This window comes from Lonchura striata, chromosome 1, assembly GCF_046129695.1.
Source record: "Lonchura striata isolate bLonStr1 chromosome 1, bLonStr1.mat, whole genome shotgun sequence".
Taxonomy (NCBI): Eukaryota; Metazoa; Chordata; class Aves; order Passeriformes; family Estrildidae; genus Lonchura; species Lonchura striata.
Genome location: NC_134603.1, coordinates 154,887,278 through 154,909,725, shown reverse-complemented (window position 1 = coordinate 154,909,725; position 22,448 = coordinate 154,887,278).

The following is a 22,448-nucleotide window of genomic DNA, read 5'->3' as shown; positions in this document are numbered from 1 at the left end:
TTCCTGGAGCCATGGATGATAACTACTGAAATGGAGAGTCACTGAAATGGAGAGCTTCAAACTCTGACCAGCACCGTCCCAGGACTGGCCGTGGCCATGGCTCTGGGCTTGGAGGGTTAGCCATGAGGATGGGATGTGGCAGGATTTACCTTCGCCTTTTAAACTAACTTTTCCTGGCCATGTGCAAACAGGAGTTTTTGCTCTCTGGAGGAGGACAAAATCCTCGGTTAACTCCAAAACTAGGAGATCTTGCCCCAAAAATGTGTGAGTTCGCACCACCAAATCCAGCAGCTGTCGCTGAGAGGAGCAAACCACTGAGGTCTCCCCTCTCAGCAGCAGCAAACAGGCAGATGTGGGCCTGGAAAATTTCATCCCAAATACTGAAAGCAAAGTTCGAAGACCAACTCGTAGAGGGAAGTGTCAGACCAAATTCCATCAGAGCTGGACAGAGCCCAGGAGGCAGGACAAGCTCCATCCCTCTGCTCTCAGCCACCCTCTGTGCCAGGACCTCCCTCATCCTGGCCAGGCACCAGCCCTCACTGCACCGGCTTCATGCCCTACAGAGCTGGAGAAGAGCTTTAATTACTTCAAACAAAACCTTCCAAAGCTTTATAAGAACGGGTAAACCACCTGTGTACCTGTGGAAAAGATAATAAAGGAGCTTTTTTTTTTTAATCTGAGGTGTGTGGTTGCCCCAGGGAACAGAGAACAAGATTCCAGCAGGGTTCAGAAGCAAACTGGACATTGATGCAGATGGAGATTCAGAAGGGTGACCCCTCTGGTGCTCAGCAGGGAGAGGACCTCCAGTGCCTGGCATTTCATGGGGGATTTTGGAGACAAGTTCTTCCTTCATTTGGAGATATTTTCTATGTATTGTTTTGCTGCTCAGGTATGAGTTTGTGGGCTCAGAGCCCGATCCAGTGAGCAATAACTCTGCATTGACTTCAAGAAGCTTTGGATCAGGCACAGAATGAACTCAAAACCAACATCTTTGAGCTTCCTAAAGAGAAATTCCCTCTCTTCACATTTCTGAGGCCAAGCAAACACTTTAGCACAGTGGTTGCTTTCAGGGCTGGGCTCAGGTACACGGCCTCAAGTACATTTTCCAGGGCCAAGGAGGAAGCTCTCCACATGAGTGGGGGCTTTTCTGGTTGGTGGAGGAGAAATCTCTTCAACAGAAAGTGTCTGACTGGACAAACATCCTTCCTCAACATCATCCAGCCCTGATAAGCTCCCAGCACTAGACAGGGCAGAATCTCTGCAGAAAGGTTCTCTAATAATTCTTTCCCCTCTTGGGCAGGTGCCAGTTGCTCAACATGGGTAATAATTTGCTTTGTGAGTAAGAGCACCCAGATCCCTCGTGCTTGACCTGTGTCCTGCCTGGAAAATTCAGAGGAGTGATCAAGGACCCACGCTGGTGAGATGGTCATAACAAAGAGAACACCCTGTGTTTAGGAAGATTTCTCTTTTATTTTAGCAGCATGGTGCCTTTCATACCCTCTCACAAAGTTTATACCTTTTCATTGGCCACAATAAATCAACATAAAGTTCATTGGTGCAAGGCAGTCTCCACGATTGTTTTCCACCAAAATCTAACTGCAGGCCCCTCGTTTATCTCCTCTTCCATTTGCACCCCAATAGTCCTTTCAAGGGATTCTTATCAGCTTCTCCACTTCAAATGACTCTTTCTGACTCTCAGACCAACTGTGAGCCCCTTCCTGCTCCCACGGGAATGTCCACGTTGGCTCATCCATCCTCTCCTGGCGGGTTGGGATGGAGGCTTGCAGCACACCCAGGATGCTGATACACAGCTGGCGTGCAAAGCCAGGAAATCAGCGCTGTCCCCACGGGAACAACACTGGGAAAAGCTGGGTTATATCCTAAATTCCTGGCTGGGGGAAAACGGGAGGCAGCCGGAGCTCCCAATCCCGCCGGAGCGCGGAGCCAACAATCTGTCCAGGGAGACGGAGGGGAAATGTACCAACACCAGATCTATATTTCTTAAAGGGATTAATTCAATCAAATCAATTCACATCACGCAGTCAGCAGCTCGTCAGGAAGCAAAACAGAGGGAGGGAGGGAAAGGAGGAGGCTGAGACAGGCCGGCTCCGCCAGCCTCCCCTCCGTGCCCTCCCGAGGGATGCACGGCTCTGGGGAAGCACATCCAGATGCCTGCAGGGAGAGACAAGTGGCTAATTAGAGTCCTGACCATGAAGGGCACTCAGCAGCTCTCTGAGGGCCTCTCCCCGAGCCCCAGGATGAATTGCCAAAGGGAAAACATGCCAGGAGCGAGCTGGGAGATTCAGTCACACCGTTTTTTCCCCCCTATTTTTTCCCTCTTCCTGGCGGTGTGATAATTTTTTATTAATTATCAGCTTGTGTTGCTTTGACTATCTCAGCAGCATGGGGCTGGAAACTCAAATATCCATCAGCTGTGGAGCAGTGGAGGTCCAAGAGGGATGAGAAGGTTGGGATCAGGGGGGATTCCAAACACGTGTAATCATTTTAGCCACCATAACTTTGGGCACAGCCCCTTTTCTTTCTGAATTCTGAATCTGTAACTTTTCCAAGATCTGTTGTGCTTCTCCATGAGCTAAAAGCTGCTGGTTCCTCAAGAGGAAAGTCATGACTTCTCTGAAATTTCAAGAGCCCAGAAGTTGGAACAGCAGAAGGAGAAACATCAGGAACCCCAGGAATCACACAGGTTGGTAATGCTCAAACCACATTCCCAAGGGAAAAAAAAATCTGGAAAAAATGCTGAAAAGAATTAGTAGGGAGAAAACCCTACTGAGGTTGTCTCTAAACCAGTGGTATTTATTTTGCAGTTCAGAATAGCTGAGGAGCTTTGAAACTGCTCCTGGCATTTTTAGTGAGTGGGAAACTGGAGCTCAGAGTGATCAAATCATGTTTCTGAGCACAGCCATGGATTTTTGTTTTTTCTTCCTCTTTGGGACCCTCTGGCTGCTCTCATTTGGACTTGTCTTGGGAGAGGTCACTAAACTCAGCTTTGGTAATGCCCCTAAAACCAGCATCTATTTTTTCAAGTGCAGAATTGAATTCAAATGAAGCAATTTAGCAGCAATGATCAGAGCAACCTGAATTTCTCACCCTTGGCTTGACCATATATCAGAGAGGGCAACCAAATTTTCCACAGGTGATACTTCCCTCGTTCTTCTCTCACATTTTAAAATTTCTTTTGAAAAAGTTCCCATCCCCATTTTACTTTTTGTCCTCAATTGTCCCCCTGAAGTCTCCAGCAGAGGTCACAAATGAATCACTTCTGCCATGGACTAAACCAAACATTTATTTGCAGCTATCTAGAAGTGAAAAGAGCTTTTTCAATATTTTTGAACTATTTTGCTAGTTTGTTCCACTTGGGCCTACCAGGATAAAATTATCACCTGATTTCAGCCACCAAAAATGCTATTCAGAGCAGTTGAGTGTGAGTTGGTGTTTTGGACAATTTTTGAAGCGTTCTTTATTTCATAAATTAATAAAACATAGGCACATCCCATTTCCCACCAAACTTGCCAGGAAATATTATTTTGTCCCAAACTTTCTGATTAAAAGCAAAGGAGAAATATTGCAAGAGCAGTTCATATCCACTCTAATGAGAAATTAATGCGTTGCATCATCCAGTCGCTCCCTTCCTTGAGGATTTTGAGATAAGGGCAAGGCAGAGGGAAGGAGAAGGTTGAACTTGGATCTCTGACCTTGTGAAGGGCTGATCCACCAATGATCCTCACACAGAGCTGCTCTTTGTCCTTTTCTTGGTGGCCTGGATCCCACCTTGCTGAGGAACAGGAAAAATCCTTTTATTACAATAATTTCTCACCCTGTTCAAGCTGGAAGGACCCCACACAACCCACAGGGCCCTGGAATGGATGGGAATAAAATTCCATTCTCATCCTTGTGCAGGATCTTCCCAAGGCACCAGAGAAGGGGACACAGGAACAGGAGCTTGGGTGGCCCTGCCAGTGTCAAAGCAGCTTTTCCAGAAGCCCTTAAATAGTACTTAGGGCTAGATCTGCTGGCACATTTTTTATTTATTTTAATGCAGAGCATTTCTTTCTTGGCACTCAAGAGGCACTGAATCCATGACTTAATCCAGCAGATCTGCACCAGAAAATCATCCAAGTGTATTGGCCAAAAGGGGTGGGGAAGATAAATAAAAGAGGAGGAAAAAAAAAAATCAACAATTGGTTTAAAGTCTAAATAACTGTGTCGAGTGACAGCTGCAGGAGTGAGGCTGAAATCCTGAGTGGGAGATGAAGAGAAATAACCCCAGACCACAGAGCTGGTGTGATATTTCCCACCCCACATGGTGCCCACGTGGCCAGGCTGGGTTTGTGTGAGAAGGAAACGAGGACAGAAGCTCTAGTGAGGAACGGGAGCGTGGTCCCACCTCTTCTAATTGCAGCTGTGGTGAGATTCATCCCACCTAATGACAGGGATGAAAGCCAGCAGAGAAATTAAGACCCCCAAATTGAGATGTTCATATAAAATATCTTCTTAGGCCCCTGGTGTTTGAGCTCCCAGAGGAAAGAACAGAGATCCAGGCACTTAAACCTCAAAGAATTCAATCTGAAAGATGTTTTTTCCACAACGACCTGAGCTCCTCAGCAAAGACGTGTTGAAAAGCTCTGCTCCACCTTCAGATTTTCTTCCCCATCTTCACCTGAGGAGGCAGCAGCTTGCAAAGAGGCAGAGTGAAGCCTCACCAGCATTTGGGATTATCCATCTGCTTGGATTGGCTCCATGTGACACGAACACAAGCACGCTGGAAATGCCAGGAATTGCCCCATTTTGCTTCAGGGAGGGCCATAATTAGATAGGGTCGGAGAGAAGCCACAGCAGAGCGAAGCATCAGAGGCATTTCAGAGCCAGCTTTGTCACTCAAGAGGAAAACAATCCGGGGGAAGATGGCAGCTTGCCACAAAAATGTTCCCAATCCTCACGTGGCATTTGGAGCTCAGTACCTGGGACGTGTCCCAACACGGAACTCGACGCCTGACACGCTCCACAGCATTGCTGGGGAGATGGAGAGGCCTGGAGTGGACAGGAGTCTGTTCAAACCTGAGGAATTGCAGTGGAGAAACCAAATGTTGCATGAGAAAAGGGCCCAGCCCAGAACAAGCTAATCCCAGGCTGTTCAAGGGCTCGGAGGACCATGTTGGAGCACTGCTGCCCATGGTGGGAGCATCTCCAGGAGGGACATTTGATGGGATGAGCTGCCCTGAGAAGGTGCCTCTGTTGGTCATGAGAGTTGCTCAGATGGGAACAGCTCAGATTTGGTGGAACAGGTTGCCTTGGTCTCAGGGTTCTGTGGTCAAGATGACCCCAAGATGGTAAAAAGTCTTTTCCTCCCAGCCCCCCAGCCAAAGAAGTCCAGATGCATCAGTTTTGCTCCTCAAGGTTGTTTATTTTCTCTTATCTATAAAATTCTTTGTCTGACCTGCCAAGCTCTGTCCAGCCAGTCAGATCGTGGCATTCTCTCTGCCCTCCAGGGCAGTGTTTACATTTTATACTAAAAACTACGAGTACTTTATTTACGATTAATTCCCAATACCCATCACTTATGTTAGACAGTGTGTCTCTAAACCAATAAAAGTGTCACCATCACAGTGAAAGATGGAGGACAAGAAGAAGGACAAGACACATCCAAATTCCTCCATCTTGCCTCCTGAACCTCATTCTAAAAACTCCAAAATTCTACTTTTTAACCCTGTATTACATTAACTCAAATTCTTGTGACCTGTAAATCTTCACACAAAGTTGGCATTTTTTTTCCACAGGCTAAAATCAAAGCCACAGGTGTTTTTGACTTCGTGCCAACATCTCTGATCCAATGTCTGGAGCCAGCCTGGGCAGCCAGAGGGATGTGCTGGGTTCCCACACCTTGGGAGGAAAACAGCTGGGGATACAAAACAAGAGGAACCCACAGGATGGTTTTTCCTCAAGGCCCAATGGATTCAAGCCTGGGAATTGAACTAAAGGAAGTTTATGTTAGGATCTCACTGGCCAGGCCACGCCAAGCACACCCAGCACTCCCACGGGGACCAAAATGAGCCTCAACCCAAGTCAAAATGAGACTCCAACATCAGCTTGCAGGAAGGTTTTGGGATTTTGCACCAGAAGAGGAACATGTCAGAATTTAACCCTTCCTCACAAAATCAGCGATATTCCCAAATAACCAACCCTCAGTGTGCTTGTGCCCAAATTTCCTCAGGAAGCCCTAAGCCATCTTTTTGATGGGGGAAAGGTGGGGGTGGTCCCAACTGGCTTTGCAGAGGAGGACACAAACTGTCCCACTGGCCTTGCAGCCCTGGTGACCACCACAGATGTGCCCAGGGACCATCCTGGGTTCATCCCAGCAGAGTCAGGACACAGAGGGACTGTGGTGCTGACAAATCCCACCAGCACGGTGGTTATGGAGAGGGATTTTCCAGATCTGTCGTAGCTGAGATGGAGACAGTTCAAAGCAGCACACTCCATCTTCAGAAGGATTCAAACTGGTTTTATTCTAGCATGCATGCTTTTTATACACGCTTACAAAACTCCTAAGTTTTCACTTTATTCATTGGTCAGCAGAGACAAACAAAGGGCTCATTGGAACAGGCAGTTGCAGGTTCCTCCTATTTATCCTTATTTCTTTCTTGGTTTCTGTGTCAGTGACCTTGGCAGAAAATTCTGTCAGGGGTAAACGTGGATCCTCTTCTCAAACTGCTCTCTTCAACAGAAGTCGTTTTAAAACCTCTTCCACACAGATCCTGTCAAAAGACCAGTTCAAGGAGTGGGAAAGGCCGGACAGTGCACATGGAGTGAGGCTGATGATGCTGCAAGCAGAGCCTGGAGCCAGGAAAATCTGCAGGATGCAAAGGGAGAGGAGGAGAGAGAGAGTGACCTCCCTGCTCAGCCCAGGCCCAGGGCAAGTCAGGATTAACTCAGCCTGGAAAATACACCCGGGTGGTCCATAGGGTCTGGACACAAGGGATGAGGCTTCTCTTCCAAACTGCCACTGACAGCCTCAGTTTCCCCCTGCTCGCGCTGTTTGGAGAGGTTGGAGGAGTTTTCTCACATATCTGTCCTCACCTGCACGGCTTCAGCTCAAACGCTGCTCGGGAGGACGCGATAAGGAGATGTCAAGGCTGTTTGCCAGCCTGCCCAGCAGCAAGAAGCTGCTTTGACAGCCAGGAATGACAGGGAAAGAGGAGAAATGAAGCTGGCTGTCAGCCCTGGGAGCAGGGAAGTCACCGGGGATGTCCAAGGGTTTTATCTGAACTGTCCAGTTACATACGGGAGGGGAGGAGGAGCACGGGTGGCTCACAGATCCTTCCCACACCCAGCATCACTCTGAAAAACCCAATTCCCTGCCCCAGGGGTTGTTTTGGTGGGTAAAACTCCCAAAATTTGCTTGTCCCTCCTGGTGAATGGGGTGGTGAGTGAGAGGGGATGTTTTGGAGGATTTGCACATCACTTGAGTGGTGCACCAGGCACTTCCTGGCATCTCCTCAGGCAGTGGCATTTGTAGGGATGTTGTAGCTGAGCCCAGATCACCACCACCATATTTCTACAATTAGTATTATTATTGATAATCATTATTAAAATACTGCTACCAGTCACTGCTCTAAGTTATTACTGAAGGTGGCAGTGGAGGGGGTGGAACAGGAAATTTCTCAAGACAAAACCAGTGAGTTTTGTCCCCTGGTCTGCCTCACAGGGACACCTCAAAGCTTTACATCAGTGGGAGAAATTAAAGATGCTCTTCCTGGGACAGCAATCCTGAGTGTCCTTCTGGACCTGAGCAATTCCCTCACCCACCAGGGATGTTGAGGTGAACTTTACAGTGAATTTTATAGTGAATTATCAGTTTCTCTGTGCTCTGCTCTGCAGTCCTTGGCTGCAACTGGGACTCAGGAGCTGAGGTTGCAGCCTGGATGTCCAAAACGGGTCAGCTGTAGGCACCTGAGCTTTTCCTGATGGAAAAGCACTTCCTGAGGAAATTCTCAGCTGCTCTAATAGGAGACAGGTGAGAAGTGACACAAGCATGGAGGTGGTAGTCGCTGTCAGATGGAGCCCTCTTTCACCACCCATCACTTTAATATTCACCCTTCACTTTATGCTTCTCAATAATTAATATTGGTAATTATTATCGCCACCAGCCACCACGCCTCACCCCTGTGCTGGCATCCATGTGCTCTGAAAGTAAATTTGCTTTGCAAGGAGGCTGAAAAGCGTGCACTTGAAGAGGAAGGGAATAGACCCAACTCGTTTACACAAACAAGCAGGAGAACAGGCTTGTCACATTCCAGGCGTGTTTCCCCTGGCCGCCGGCCCCCTCCTGCTCCCACCAAGGAAAAAAGGCTTTTTCAAAAGAAATCCAGCATGGAAAGCTCCCCATCCCCAAAAATCTAGGGGGATCTATTTGTGAGGTGACCTGGTTATGTTTGAGCTCCCAGAGTAATTTTTCCATCCTTGTTTCGAAACACGAAGGGAAGGGGTTGAATTTTCCCCTTGGAAGGGCTGTCATCTATTGTAAATGCAGGTGAACCCAATGGGAAGAAATGACGATGTCTGAGTCAATTCAGAAGGCTGAATGATTTCTTTATTATAACTATGCTAAAATACATTAATATACTATATCAAAGGAGGATACTAAAACTACATACTACTCTCACACAACTCGTGACCCACTCTGAGAGTCCAGCCCGAGGTGGGTTGGATTGGCCATCAGGCTCAAACAATCCTCACCAGAATCCAACCAAGCAATCACCCCAGGGAAACAATTCTCCAAACACGTTCCACATGGGAAAAACAAGGAGCAGAAATAGAAATTGTTTTCTCTTTCATTTCTCTCTCTGTACCTCTATGAAAAATCTTGAGAGGGAGAGAAATGTGCTTGCCACAGTCATCATCTCAGTCCCTTCCCTGAACAAGATGGGATGGCCTGTCCAGGCTGGGGAACTTTTTGGTGTCCAAAAGGCAGAGACTGTTCCCTCTTTCGGGGCACGTTCCTGGATCCACTCTCTCTGGGAAGATCCCAGTGAATCCCATCGGCTCCTTACTGATGCTCCCTTGGGATGTCTGGGTCTGGGAGCCCGGAGGGGAGACTGAGCCTTGGTTTGCAGGGCTGGGGAAGAGAAAATCCAGGAGGGAAATCAGATAAAGCACATTCCTGGGCGCACATTACTGGAATGACTCCGCGTTGTTGCAGGCGCACTAATGCCCATACTTGACCGAGGAGCTGCACAAATCCACTTGATTTATGGGGCAGAGGCACAGGCAGAGCCAGCCTGGGGAGGGAGGGTGTTTTCCCACCCCCCGTGGAACAGGGACAATGTCTGTGCTGTGCGTGAAGTGCTGCGCCGGAGAAAATGGGAAATGCCAGCAGAGAGATAAGCGCTGCTCCAAGCGTGTCCGTCACTCCTCGGCTCTTTATCAGCCACCTGGGCACCTGGATGGGGGATCCTGCTGGCTCAGGGCCTGCAGAGATGGAAAGAACTCAATATTAATGAGGGGGAAACAGCTCAGCCACAGCCCAGGCCACAGGGCTGTCCCTGCTCACCCCACAGCCGATGGGCACCAGCGATGATCGACTTCCACAGCTCTCCATCATCCCCATCCTCCTCCACCCACCTCCCAACACCAAACTGCTTTTTCACTCTTTTTGCTGCATACTTGGCAGAGAACATTTCAGAACATTGGAATCATGCTCAGCACATATCTCAGAGGAGTTTGGGTTGGAAGGAACTTTAAAAACCATTAATTCCAACCCCTGCCACGGGCAGGGGCAGCTTCCACCATCCCAGGTTTCTCCAAGCCTGGTTCAACCTGGCCTTGGACACTTCCAGGGATCCAGGGGCAGCCACAGCTGCTCTGTGCCAGCCCTTCATCACCCTGATATTGAGGAATTTCTTCCTAATAACTAATTAGAAAGCTCCTTTGTCAGTTTAACCATCACCCCTGTGGGTTGGTTTGATTGGTCTCATTTTGCAGAGGAAACTGAGGCACAAAAGAAACAGGGTGGCATCCATTCTCCGGGCAAGTGACCAGGCCTGAAATGGGCTGGAATTGACTGTGGTGATTCTTCAGCTTCCCTGGGAGAAATTTATTTACCTTCACACCTCAAGCTGGAGGGGGAATTAGAAGGGTCTGATGTGAAAAGCCACATCAGAGTCCAGCCCTGATAGCTGAGATTTGAGGATTTTATTTTCTGGGATTTGGGGCTGTTTATTTTCTGGGATTTGGGGCTGTTTATTTTATGAGTTTGGGGCTGTTTTTTTCTGATCCCAAGAGAAATGGGGGTAATTAATGGACTCAGAAACATCAGAAACACAAGCTGCCAACTCCTGTATGCTCTCTGCCTCAGTTTCTCCAGCTCCCATAGGATGAACTCTGCTTTGATTCCCCCATCCCAGCAGAAATCCAAGGAGAGCGCTGTGATTTCACCCAAAATGAGAGCTGGCAGCTTGGCTCCAGCAGCCTGGGTGTTCTTCAGCAGTTCAGCCTAAATCTGCACTGGGCTCAGCTGCAGCACAGCCCGAGGTGCTGAGATTATCACCCCATACCTGATGCTTTGGATTGTTCTGCTATGGCCCGAAATTCCAACCCCCTGACCACCACCTCCTGGAGTTTGCAGCTTGTTTACACACATTTCCTCCCCTAGACGGTGACTCAGGCCACAGGTATTTGAGAAATTGGTAATTCCTGAGCTAAGTCACCTTCCCAGCACTGGGAGGGACTTTGGGAATCCTCAGTGGTGCGTCCCAGTTCCCACCACCCCTGTCTATGGCATGGTTTCCCCTGTCCCAGGCATCCTGGAGTCATGGAGAAGCCAACAAGGCATGACCCCAGCATGTGCTGTGACACCACCGGGAGATTTTTGGTGCTGGGGCCAGGACAGAGAAAGCAGACCCACATCTTTCAGGTTCAGCTTGGAAAAGCAGCAGCAACAGCATCAAATTAACAGCATCAAATTTAGGGCCAGTCTGATGCTTCTTGTCTGGGGGTGGAAAGCAGGAGGTCTTGGGGCTCGGTGTGGGTTTGTGCTGGTGTGGGACATGGACACTGTTGGAATCTGAGGTATTGATGATTCTGGGATTGTAGAAAGTCTCTGTCTGTCAGTCCCGCTGCCAAAGCAGAAGCCATAATTGGTCTGTGCTGGTTTCCAGGTTGTTTATTCTGTTGATCTCTCACATGTTCTGCTGCCCTGCCCAGCTCTGTCCTGCAGGGCAGCGTGTGGGGCTCTGCCCTCAGTGGGATGTGACAAACATTCAATACCAGAAACTCCCTGGGCTGCATTTACAAGAACGTGCCAATATCTGTCACCTACGTTGGACAGTGTGTCCCCAGCCTGAACCAACAGAAAAATGCCAACACCACAGTGAGACATGGAGGGCATGAAGAAGGAGAAAAAGGACAAGGCACACCCAATTTCCTCCATCTTGTCCCCTTTGGACCCCTCATCTAGAATCCTAAAATTTTACTTTTGCACCTGTGCCACACTTAATTATTACTGATATCAAACCCTCAGAGCTTGTAATTCATCCTGTAAGACTGAAAACTCTTTTCCATGGGCAGAGATCACAGCCAGTGTCTCTGGGGGCTCTGTCCAGGGGGGTTCCTGACCCCTGCCAGGGTCCCAGACCTGCCAGGGCAGCCAGAGAGAAGCTCTGGCTTCCCACAGAGAGGGATTTTCCAGATCTGTCGTAGCTGAGATGGAGACAGTACAAAGCAGCACAGTCCATCTTCAGAAGGATTCAAACTGGTTTTATTCTAGCATGCATGCTTTTTATGCATTCTTACAAACTCATAAGTTTTCACTCTACTCATTGATCACCAGAGACAAATAAAGGGTTCATCGGAAGTTGAACCTGCAGTTGCAGGTTCCTCTTATTTATCCTTCTTTCTTTCTTTCTTGGTTTCTGTGTCAGCGACCTTGGTAGAAAATTCTGTCAGGGCTAAACTGCAGCCCTGAGGGACCCTGGCACAGGGTGCCCAGAGAAGCTGCCCCTGCATCCCTGGAAGTGTCCAAGGCCAGGTTGGATGGAGCTTGGAGCAGCCTGGGATAATGGGAGGTATCCCTGCACATGACAAGGGGTAGAAGGAGAAGAGCCTTAAGGTTCCTCATCCAGGAGAAACCCCAGCAGTTCTCACAGCCACGAGGCAGGAGGGCAGCCAGCTCCGTGTCACCACTCCCAAAGGCCGGGCCATCCCTCCTAATCCCCAACCTCTGACCTGGCTTTTGTGCAGCCCAGGGAGCGCGAGGCAACACGGAAATGACCCCGAGCCTGATCCCCTGATCCCCTGTTCCCTGTTCCCTGATCCCCTGTTCCCCTCATCCCCTGTTCCCCTGATCCCCTGATCCCCTTATCCCCTGTTCCCCTGATCCCCGATCCCCTGATCTCCTGTTCCCCTGCTCCCCTAATCCCCTCATCTCCTGTTCCCCTGATCCCCTGATCTCCTGTTCCCCTGATCTCCTGATCCCCTGATCCCCTGATCCCCTGATCCCCTGTTCTCTGATCCCCTGATCCCCTGATCCCTGTTCCCCTGTTCCCCTGATCCCCTGATCCCCTGATCCCCTGTTACCCTGATCCCTGATGCCTGATCCCCTGTTCTCTGATCCCCTGATCCCCTGATCCCCTGTTCTCCTGATCCCCTGATCCCCTGTTCTCCTGATCCCCTGATTCCCTGTTCTCCTGATCCCCTTTTCTCTGATCCCCTTTTCTCTGATCCCTGTTCCCCTGATCCCTGTTCCCCTGATCCCCTGATCCCCTTTTCCCTGATCCCCTGATCCCTGATCCCTGCTCCGCCTCCGGGACAGGCGATTTCCCACACCCTAATCCCCCTGCCCGGGCAGCGTTGCACTAAGGTAGAAAAATCACACAGAAAGTCTTCATAAAATCAAATTTTCTCCCTTGGAATCAAGCTGGCCTTGTCAAAGCTGCCATTTTGCAAGTTCCCATGTGACAGCAACGCTGGTGTGAGCAATTCGTTAACATAACAATCTATTCCTGGGTAAAAAAATATTCTATACCAATCTATTCCTGGGTAAAAATAATAACTTGCGCCTGGCATAAATTGGTTTTGTACTGTTAGAAAAATGAAAAATATCTTTCATAAACGACTTTTCCTGCACGTACACAAGTTTGAGTGAGCAACCAGTACAGAATAACAACTTGTTAATAACCAGTAAAGTAATTGGCAAGAAAGCTCCTGACCAATTGAAGTCACACACTGAAAAACTGAATAAAAAGGATTTATGTGAATAAAGAATGGGTTTTTTCCACCATGGGATTTATTCCCATTGGGCAGGCTATGGAGGGATGGTCCCCAGCGCAGGACACTGAGCACCCAAGGAGTGGTGACCTGTCTGAGTGCTGGAAAAGAGCTGTTCTGCCCCAAATCCTTCCCAATCTGTCCCAAATCCTTCGGGGGCCGAGGTGGAAGGCGAGGATGGAGCGGATGAACCTCGAGCAGGGAATTTTTGTTCCTTCATGTCTAGGGTCACTGCTCCATCTAGTGTTGGAAGTGTCCCTCCAGCAGCCGGGAAGGGACAGATCGGCTGCCTGGGAAAAACCACACCGAAAACATTTTGGAGGAGCAAAAAGTCCTGGTGACTTTATTCTGTTCGGTTTCCTGGGGGGTTTTGTTGGTTTCTTTTTTTTTTTTTTTTTTTTTTTTTTTTTAGTTTTTGTTTGTTTGTTGGGCTTTTTTTGGGGTTTTTTGGGGGGGTTTTTGGTTTGTTTTTTTTTTTTTGTTTTTTTGTTTTTTTTTTTATTGCCAGGAGGATGTGTCTCTTTTCTCTTACACATCCCAAAAACTTTGCCAGGTGATCTCCAAAAATGCCATGGAAGGAGCTGGAGAGTTGGATCAAATCCGGGTGCTCAAGTGTGGGTGGTCACTTTATTCCCAGGTCTCAAACATGACACCTCGACCCCCAAATGAAGATTTAGGTTCAGGGGAAATCAGGAAAACCCTCTGGTGAGGGCTGGCACCACGAAGGGGAAGAACTCAACGTGACACAAAAAAAATGCCATCAGCAGGGTTCAGATAAAGATTTTCTCATTTTGGGAAGGCAGCCGTGCCTCTCTCCAAGGTGTGTGAGCAGGAAAGAAGGTTTGCAGCCTCTCTGTAAACCTTGCAGTTATCTCAGACCAGCCTGGGCTCGAGACATTCTCAAGTTTTGGGGGTGAAACAGAGGAAATTGGCTCATTTTTCAAAAATAGCCCAAAGTGATTGTTTGTGACTCAGCTGGGTCAACCATCCCTGCAAAAACCCAGGGAAAGGGAGGAAAGGAGGATCTTATCCAGAATTTTCAGAGAGCTGGAGGGTTTTGATCCTGCTCCTGGGGAAGCAGGAGGAGGTCACACCGTGGGGGCACCCAAAGTGCAGATGTGAGGAACCAAAAGTGCCTTCCCCAGTCAGCAGAGTGAGATGGGCTCTGCTGGGGCAACTCTGGGCACAGCTCTGGTTTGAAATCCCTGGAGAAAAGTGATACTATTGGAGCATTTCTTAAAAAAATTAAAAATAAAAATACCCAACCGAATAATTACCTGAAGCAGTCATGGTCTCAAAATAAAATGGATTTTTTTTTTTCCTAGCTTGTAAATAACACTGATTGCTTCCAAATTGTTTTGATGAAATGTCTGTGATGGAGAAGTGAAATTTTTAAAATGCTGGAGTGGGAGAGAAATTTAAGTTATTTAGGAAGCACCACACATGGATCTGGGTTGATGCCAGAAGAGAACCTTCTAAGAGGACCTTAACAGAGTTTTCCAGTACTGAAAGGAGGCTTAAAAAATAGAGGGACAATGAGTTTTTACATAGGCAGGTAGTGACAGGACAAGGAGGAATAATTTTAAACTAAAAGATATTAGATTTAAACAAGATAATTGGAACAAATCCTTTTCTCTGAGGGTGGGGAGGCCTTGCTAGAGATGCCCAGAGCAGCTGTGGCTGCCCCTGGATCCCTGGCAGTGCCCAAAGCCAGGTTGGACAGGGCTTGGAGCACCCTGGGACAGTGGAAGGTGTCCCTGCCCATGGCAGGGGGAGAGCTGGATGATCTTTGATGTCCCTTCCAACCCAAACCCATTCTGGGATTCTCCTTCAGAACCCCCAGTGGGGTCTCAGCTGCCTGGACAGACCCAGCAGTGTCAGCTCCTGGCTTTGAGGAGCTCCTCCAGCCACCACAGGAACAAGAAAAGCCTCCAAAAGCTCAGACAGGACAGGAGCAGAGATCCCTCATGTCCAAGGGCTGGAGGACAACTCAGGTGGGAGGGAACCTCAGGGGGTCCCCAGTGCATCCTCTCACCCAAAACATGAGGGGGTGGGTCAGACCGAGGTGGGTAGGACATCCCCCAGATGGGCCTTGCAGGGTCACTCTGCCCTTGGCTTTATTCCTGATGCCAGAGAGGGGAAATGTGGGTGGAGGAACGGCAGGTGGTGACCTGGGTCAGGATTTTGGGGTCCAGGTGTTTGGCAGTGTCGCATCATCACTTCTCACTCGAGAAATCACAGAATTCACAGAATGAGCAGGTTGGAAGAGACCTTCAAGATCATCGAGTCCAACCCAGCCCCAACACCTCAACTCAACCCTGGCACCCAGTGCCACATCCAGGCTCTGTTAAACACACCCAGGGATGGGGACTCCACCACCTCCCCGGGCAGCCATTCCAGAACTTTATCACCTTGCTGTGAAAAACTTTTTCCTGATATCCAACCTGAGTTTCCCTTGGTGCAGCTCGTGAAAGGGAGGAAAGCTGCAGGAGCTGGCAGGGAGCACAAACCCCTCTGCCCATCCGTGTCCCTGCTCAGCCTGGCACACCTCCTGTCACAGCTGCCCCAGCGGCACCAGGGAGTTTAATCAGATCTCACCTTAAAGCCAGGGACGTGTCAGGAGGAGCTGAATGAGCTTTTGGTTTCCCCCCCAAATACAATTTCCCAGCAAATGGTCATTTTGAATGGGAGGTTTGCCCAGGACATGAGATCGCCCAGCCCTGGGGTATTTCTCTCGGCATTACACACTCTGAATGCTCCGAGACAAGAAGTTCCACAGAGAACGCCTTTTGTCTGGCAGCACAATCTGCTTTTTTGTTCCAAGGGGGCCGGGATAATTGGAGCTGCGAAGCGCTACCTTAACGCCCTTCCACCAGTCATGGACTTAATTCTGGGGAGAATAACTCCCCGCAGTTATTGCCATAAAGCAAGGCAGCGATTCAGAGAGCCCTTTTCACTCGCCGATGCCGGGGGCGACCACCCAGGCTCCGGCGGGGACAAAGCCACCCCGGCGCCCGCTGCGAGGGGCAGAGCCGGGGAGGGACGGTGCTGCTCTGGTCCCCCCGCTCCGGGATGCAGGGATGCAGGTCGGAGCCCCAGAGCATCCCACACGTGTATAAAGCAAAGAGCATCCCTCTGGCTGCCCTGGCAGCTCTGGGACCCTGGCAGGGGTCAGGAACCCCCCTGGACAGAGCCCCCAGAGACACTGGCTGTGATCTCTGCCCATGGAAAAGAGTTTTCAATCTTACAGGATGAATTACCAGCTCTGAGTGTTTGATATCAGTAATAATTGTGTGGCACAGGTGCAAAAGTCAAATTTTAGGATTCTAGATGAGGGGTCCAAAGGGGACAAGATGGAGGAAATTGGGTGTGCCTTGTCCTTTTTCTCCTTCTTCATGCCCTCCATGTCTCACTGTGGTGTTGGCATTTTTCTGTTGGTTCAGGCTGGGGACACACTGTCCAACGTAGGTGACAGATATTGGCACGTTCTTGTAAATGCAGCCCAGGGAGTTTCTGGTATTGAATGTTTGTCACATCCCACTGAGGGCAGAGCCCCACACGCTGCCCTGCAGGACAGAGCTGGGCAGGGCAGCAGAACATGTGAGAGATAAACAGAATAAACAACCTGGAAACCAGCACAGACCAATTATGGCTTCTGCTTTGGCACTGGGGCAGAAAGAGACTTTCTACAATCTCAGAATCATCAATACCTCAGATTCTGGCACACACGGATGAGGCATGTGCAGAAAGGGATGTTGTGCTCACCAGGGGGGCAGAGTGATTCGTTTTTTAGGGGTGCACAGAGGCAGCCACCCCCTCTTTGCCACCTCTTCCCTGCTGCTGTGCTCGTGCATCAGCTGCAGAGGCGTTTGCCAGCTCAGGCATGCAAATCTACACATATAAATCCATAGAAATATATGTTAAGGGTTGGGGAGGGGGAATCAGTCCTTTTTTTACAGCTATTATCTGATTTCTTCTTGCATCATCACCATCTCCCCTTCTCCCATCCTCTTGTCCCCTGGAGCAGGTCATGCTCAGACATCAGCTCCCTGACCCCACAGACAGCAGCTGTCCAGAAACTGAAATTAATTTTGGCAGAAACGAACCTGGAGAAGGGCTGAGGCACATCCCCTGAGCCACATCCACAAGCAATGTCTGCTGACCTCCATCCCTGAGTGATGTCCTCTGAGCCCCATCCCTGAAAACCATCCCTGAGCCACATCCCTGAGCCACATCCCTGAGCCCATCCCTGAGTGACATCCCTGAGCCCCACTCCTGAGCCCCATCCCTGAGCCCATCCCTGACATCCCTGAGCCCCATCCCCGAGCCCATCCCTGAGCCCCATCCCTGAGACACATCCCTGAGCCACATCCCTGAGCCCATCCCTGACATCCCTGAGACACATCCCTGAGCCCATCCCTGAGCCACATCCGCGGCTGTGTTGTTCCCACTCCCCAAGGAAAACTCAGCAGGAACACAGCAGCATTCCCACCTCTTCATGGAAAGAAAATCTTCATTTTCCCCATACTGGGGACCAGAGGCAGCTCTGCCATTGATGTGTGTGGCCTTGGGCACGTCACTCGTCCCTGTCACCCTCCCATCTTTACAGCAGGCATGGTCTGGTGGGTCCAAGCTGGATGGCTGCTCCCACAGGGACTGTGTTCAGGATTTGGGAAAAGCATTTTCCTTAACTGGGCTGAAATCAGCCCAGAGAACAGGAATCCTATGGAGAGGACACACCAATGACATCAGATCCCTCCTTGATTTCAGAAAGTTAGCTAAAAAAAGAATCAGAAAAAGGGAGAAAAACAGGTTCATTAGGAAGAAGAAATTATTAAAAGACTGGCTGAGATTCCCAGAGGAATCTCCACTGCAGAGAAATAAGGATAAAGTGGTCAGGCTCTGTCAGTGTTCCTGTCCACCCCAGCTCCAAACCAGTGCAATATCGAGCACATGGAGGTTTCTGGGACCACTGGAATGAAAATTTACTGTCTGGGGGGAATATCTGTTCAGCAGCCCCCACATCCAACCCCAGCACCGGGAATTCCAGGAGAGCAGGAGCTGCTCAAGCCCTCTGTGGGACCCTGGAGAACCCCCCCACACCCCAGCAGCTGGGGTTTGCTGTTTGGCTGTGGGGTGCAGAGGTTGTGGGATGATGGGTGGGACACTTCCCTCCCGAAATCCCTGCTGGAATCGTGGGGTTGGATTCAGGAGCTGCCAGGACCTGGCTCCGGTGGCTTCTCCAACCCGCTGCTGCCATCTGCTGCGAGAGACCTCCCTGGGAGCCAGAATTGGGGCTGGGAAACCTTTCCCGAGCCAATCTTGCTGCTGTCACAGCTGGACGGGAGCCAGTGCCTCAGTTTACCTGCAGGGAGGCTCTATCCCGATAAAAGCACAGATCCACACGGCTGATTTCAGCATCAACCCCGTTGGGAATGGGCTATCACAGCCAAAGTACTGCATGTTTATTCTTCTTCATGCACTCAAATATCATCCATTCCCCCTCCAGGAGGAAATACAGAGATTTTCCAATGGGATAAATCCTCCCCTGTGAGGTTGTAACTCATGGAAAGCAAAAACAGCAGAAAAAAGGCCATATTTGATGCTGTTTCTCCCTGGAGAAAAGTGGTCAAAACATTCCAATTTGACTTTTTTTTTCCTTAACTGCCCATTTGTTTTACTTTTCCCCCTTTTTTTCCCCCCAATTTTCCATGGTTTCCTACTTGATCTCAAGACACCTGGGACCAGATTGGGCCCTCTGGCATTGCAAAGAGCTGCCAATCATTATTATTTGGCCCCCAAATTTAAATTTTATCCGGAGAATTTTGCTTTTGCTTTCATTTCAGCTGGAAAGGGAATAAAGAAAGAAAGAAAGAAACCAAAAAAAAAAAAAAAAAAAAAAAAAGGAGAAGAAGAAGAAATGAAACCACAAAAATCTTCTCAGAGAAGAGCAAGTCATGCTCTTGTCCTGCTCTAATGCAAAGAGCAGCTGGGGCTGGACCAAAAAAAAAAATTTATGATCTCATTAAAATGAGGGGAGCAGTCAAAATCATCCCAGCACAGCTTGCAGTACCCTGCAAACAGGATTGCACCTCAAAGCTGGATTTGGGATTTTTTTGGGGGTACCAGCAGAAAATTCAGGGTGATGGTTCCTGTTTTCGGAGATGTTCTGGAAATCTCTTTAATCCAGGAGCTCTTGGAGCAGCTGCTGGAGGGATTTCCAGCCAAGGAAACTCGCTGCTGTAGGTTGTTCCTTGGAAAATGAGGGTTTGAGCCCAGGCTCCTCCAGGGAGGTGTGGAACTGGAGTCAGTGTGAGCTGCAGCAGGAGCCAGAGGGATGGAGGAGCTTCCAGGGTGACTCAAACTCTGGAGCTCACAGCTCAGCAGCTGCTCCTGACATGGCCAGAGGGGACTTCCCCTCACCAAAAGTCTGCACCCAAGGAGAAAAGCCTTGCAAGGGCACCAGAGGTTGGGATTGAGCATTTTACCGCTAAAGAAATTCCAGGTGGCACATCCCAAACCCACGTCTTGCTGGATGAAGCCACCAAAGCAGGAGGGGAACACCCCTGCAGCCCAGGGAGGTCACTCTGCCCTGTGCTGGTGAGGGCACATCTAGAGCTGTGCCCAGCTCCGGCCCCTCAGCCTGGGAAGGACCTTGGGATGCATCCAGAGGGGACAACGAGGCTGGAGAGGGGCTGGGAACACAAACCCTGTGAGGAACCCCTGAGGGAGCTGGGGGTGCTCAGCCTGGAGAAAAGGAGACTCAGGGCTGACCTCAGCACTCCCCACAGCTCCTGAAAGGTGGCTGTGCTCAGCTGGGGCTGGGCTCTTTCTCCAGGAACTGACAGAACCAGAGCACACAGCCTCGAGCTGCACCAAGGGAAATTTAGGTTGGATATCAGGAAGAAGTTTTTCACAGCAAGGTGATAAAGTTCTGGAATGGCTGCCTGGGGAGGTGGTGGAGTCCCCATCCCTGGGTGTGTTTAACAGAGCCTGGATGTGGCACTGGGTGCCAGGGATGAGTTGAGGTGCTGGGGCTGGGTTGGGTTAGGGTTAGCAAATAACCATTTTCTGGGAAATTGTATGTGGCAAGCACATTTCTCTCCCTCTCAGGATTTTTCATAGAGGTGCACACAGAGAAATGAAAGAGAAAACTATTTCTGTTTCTGCTCCTCATTTTTACCACGTGGAATGTGTTTAGAGAATTGTTTCCCTGGGGTGATTGCTTGGTTGGATTATGGTGAGGATTGTTTGAGCCTGGTGACCAATCCAACCCACCTGGGGCTGGACTCTCAGAGAGGGTCACAAGTTGTGTGAGAGATAGAGTCAGCGAAAGTAGTATGTAGTTTCAGTATCCTCCTTTTATATAGCATATTAATGTATTTTAGCATAGTTATAATAAAGAAATCATTCAGCCGTCTGAATTGAGTCAGACATTGTCATTTCTTCCCATTGGGTTTGTCTACATTTATAACAATTGTATTTGGGGGGGAAGCCAAAAGCTCATTCAGCTCCTGCTGACACGTCCCTGGCTTTAAGGTGAGATCTGATTAAACTCCCTGGTGGCGCTGGGGCAGCTGTGACAGGAGGTGTGCCAGGCTGAGCAGGGACACGGGATGGGCAGAGGGGTTTGTGCTCCCTGCCAGCTCCTGCAGCTTTCCTCCCTTTCACGAGCTGCACCAAGGGAAACTCAGGTTGGATATCAGGAAAAAGTTTTTCACAGAAAGGTGATAAAGTTCTGAAAGGCTGCCTGTGGAGGAGGTGGAGTCCCCATCCCTGGGTGTGTTTAACAAAGCCTGGATGTGGCACTGGGTGCCAGGGTTGAATTGAGGTGTTGGGGCTGGGTTGGACTCAATGATCTTGAAGGTCTCTTCCAACCTGGTCATTCTGGGAATTCTGTGAAGAAAACTTGTCCCCACTTGAGCTTCACGTCCAGGCAGAAACCAAGGCGCCCATCCCAAAGCCACGTCGCCACCACGCTCGTGCTATGCCCCAAATCAACCTGGAATTTGTGTTTTCCTTTGTAATTACAGGTTTCACAACTCCAGAAATTCATGGCTTCAGGTCCTGGATGCTGGCTGCCAGTGGATTAGGAGAGGTGCTCTCCAATTCAGGGCCTCAAATCTCCATTTCCCCTCCATTTTCCTGTGCCTGCCTATTGTAAATGCAGGTGAACCGAATGGGAAGAAATGCTGATGTCTGACTCAATTCAGAAGGCTGGATGATTTCTTTATTATAAGTATGCTAAAATAGATTAATATGCTATATAAAAAGAGGATACTAAAACTACATACTACTTTCTCTGACTCTATCTCTAACACAACTTGTGAGCCTCTCTGAGAGCCCAGCCCCAGGTGGGTTGGATTGGCCACCAGGCTCAAACAATCCTCACCAGAATCCAACCCAGCAATCACCCCAGGGAAACAATTCTCCAAACACATTCCACATGGGAAAAACAAGGAGCAAAAATAGAATTTGTTTTATCTTTCATTTCTCTCTGTGCACCTCTATGAAAAATCCTGAGAGGGAGAGAAATGTGCTTGCCACACCTGCCTCTCACACACTGATGGGAAGAAGTGGTTGGTCCCCTCCAGCCTCTCCATCCCAGCACCCAACCCCCGTGCTGAGCTCACATCCACCCCTGCAGAATAAAACGGGGAACCAACCTCTATTTTGACAAGTTTATTGTCACATCCGTTTTAATTAGTGCCCATCACGTGCTCCTCAGAGCCTGGCCAGTGGATCAGGGAAAGGTGGAGCTGTTTTGGCAGCTCTGGAATCAGTGATAGCATTTTCTGTTGTGTGCCCAGCTCCCACCAGGATGAGCTCATGATTAAAAACCTGATTCATTATATTGCTTTTGTAGCTGCATCATGGGCACAGGCAAATGTTAATTGCAATCTCTCGAGGATAAATCCCAGCTGTTTCCCTAGAGATGAGTGTGGCACAAGCCCTGAAAATGTCAAGAAAATGAGTGTTTTTCTAAGGAATGGCAGAAACCCAGGGGACAGATTTGAGGTTTTACCCTGAATCCTTGAGGGGGGAGAGAATGTCACCCCAGGGTCTCAACTATGAGGCTGTCCCTCGGCCAGTCCTTGCTGATGGGTCAAGGCCTTCCCCTCTGCCCTGTGGTTTTGGGCAAGGAGATGTCCTGGCAGGTGATTCCTGAG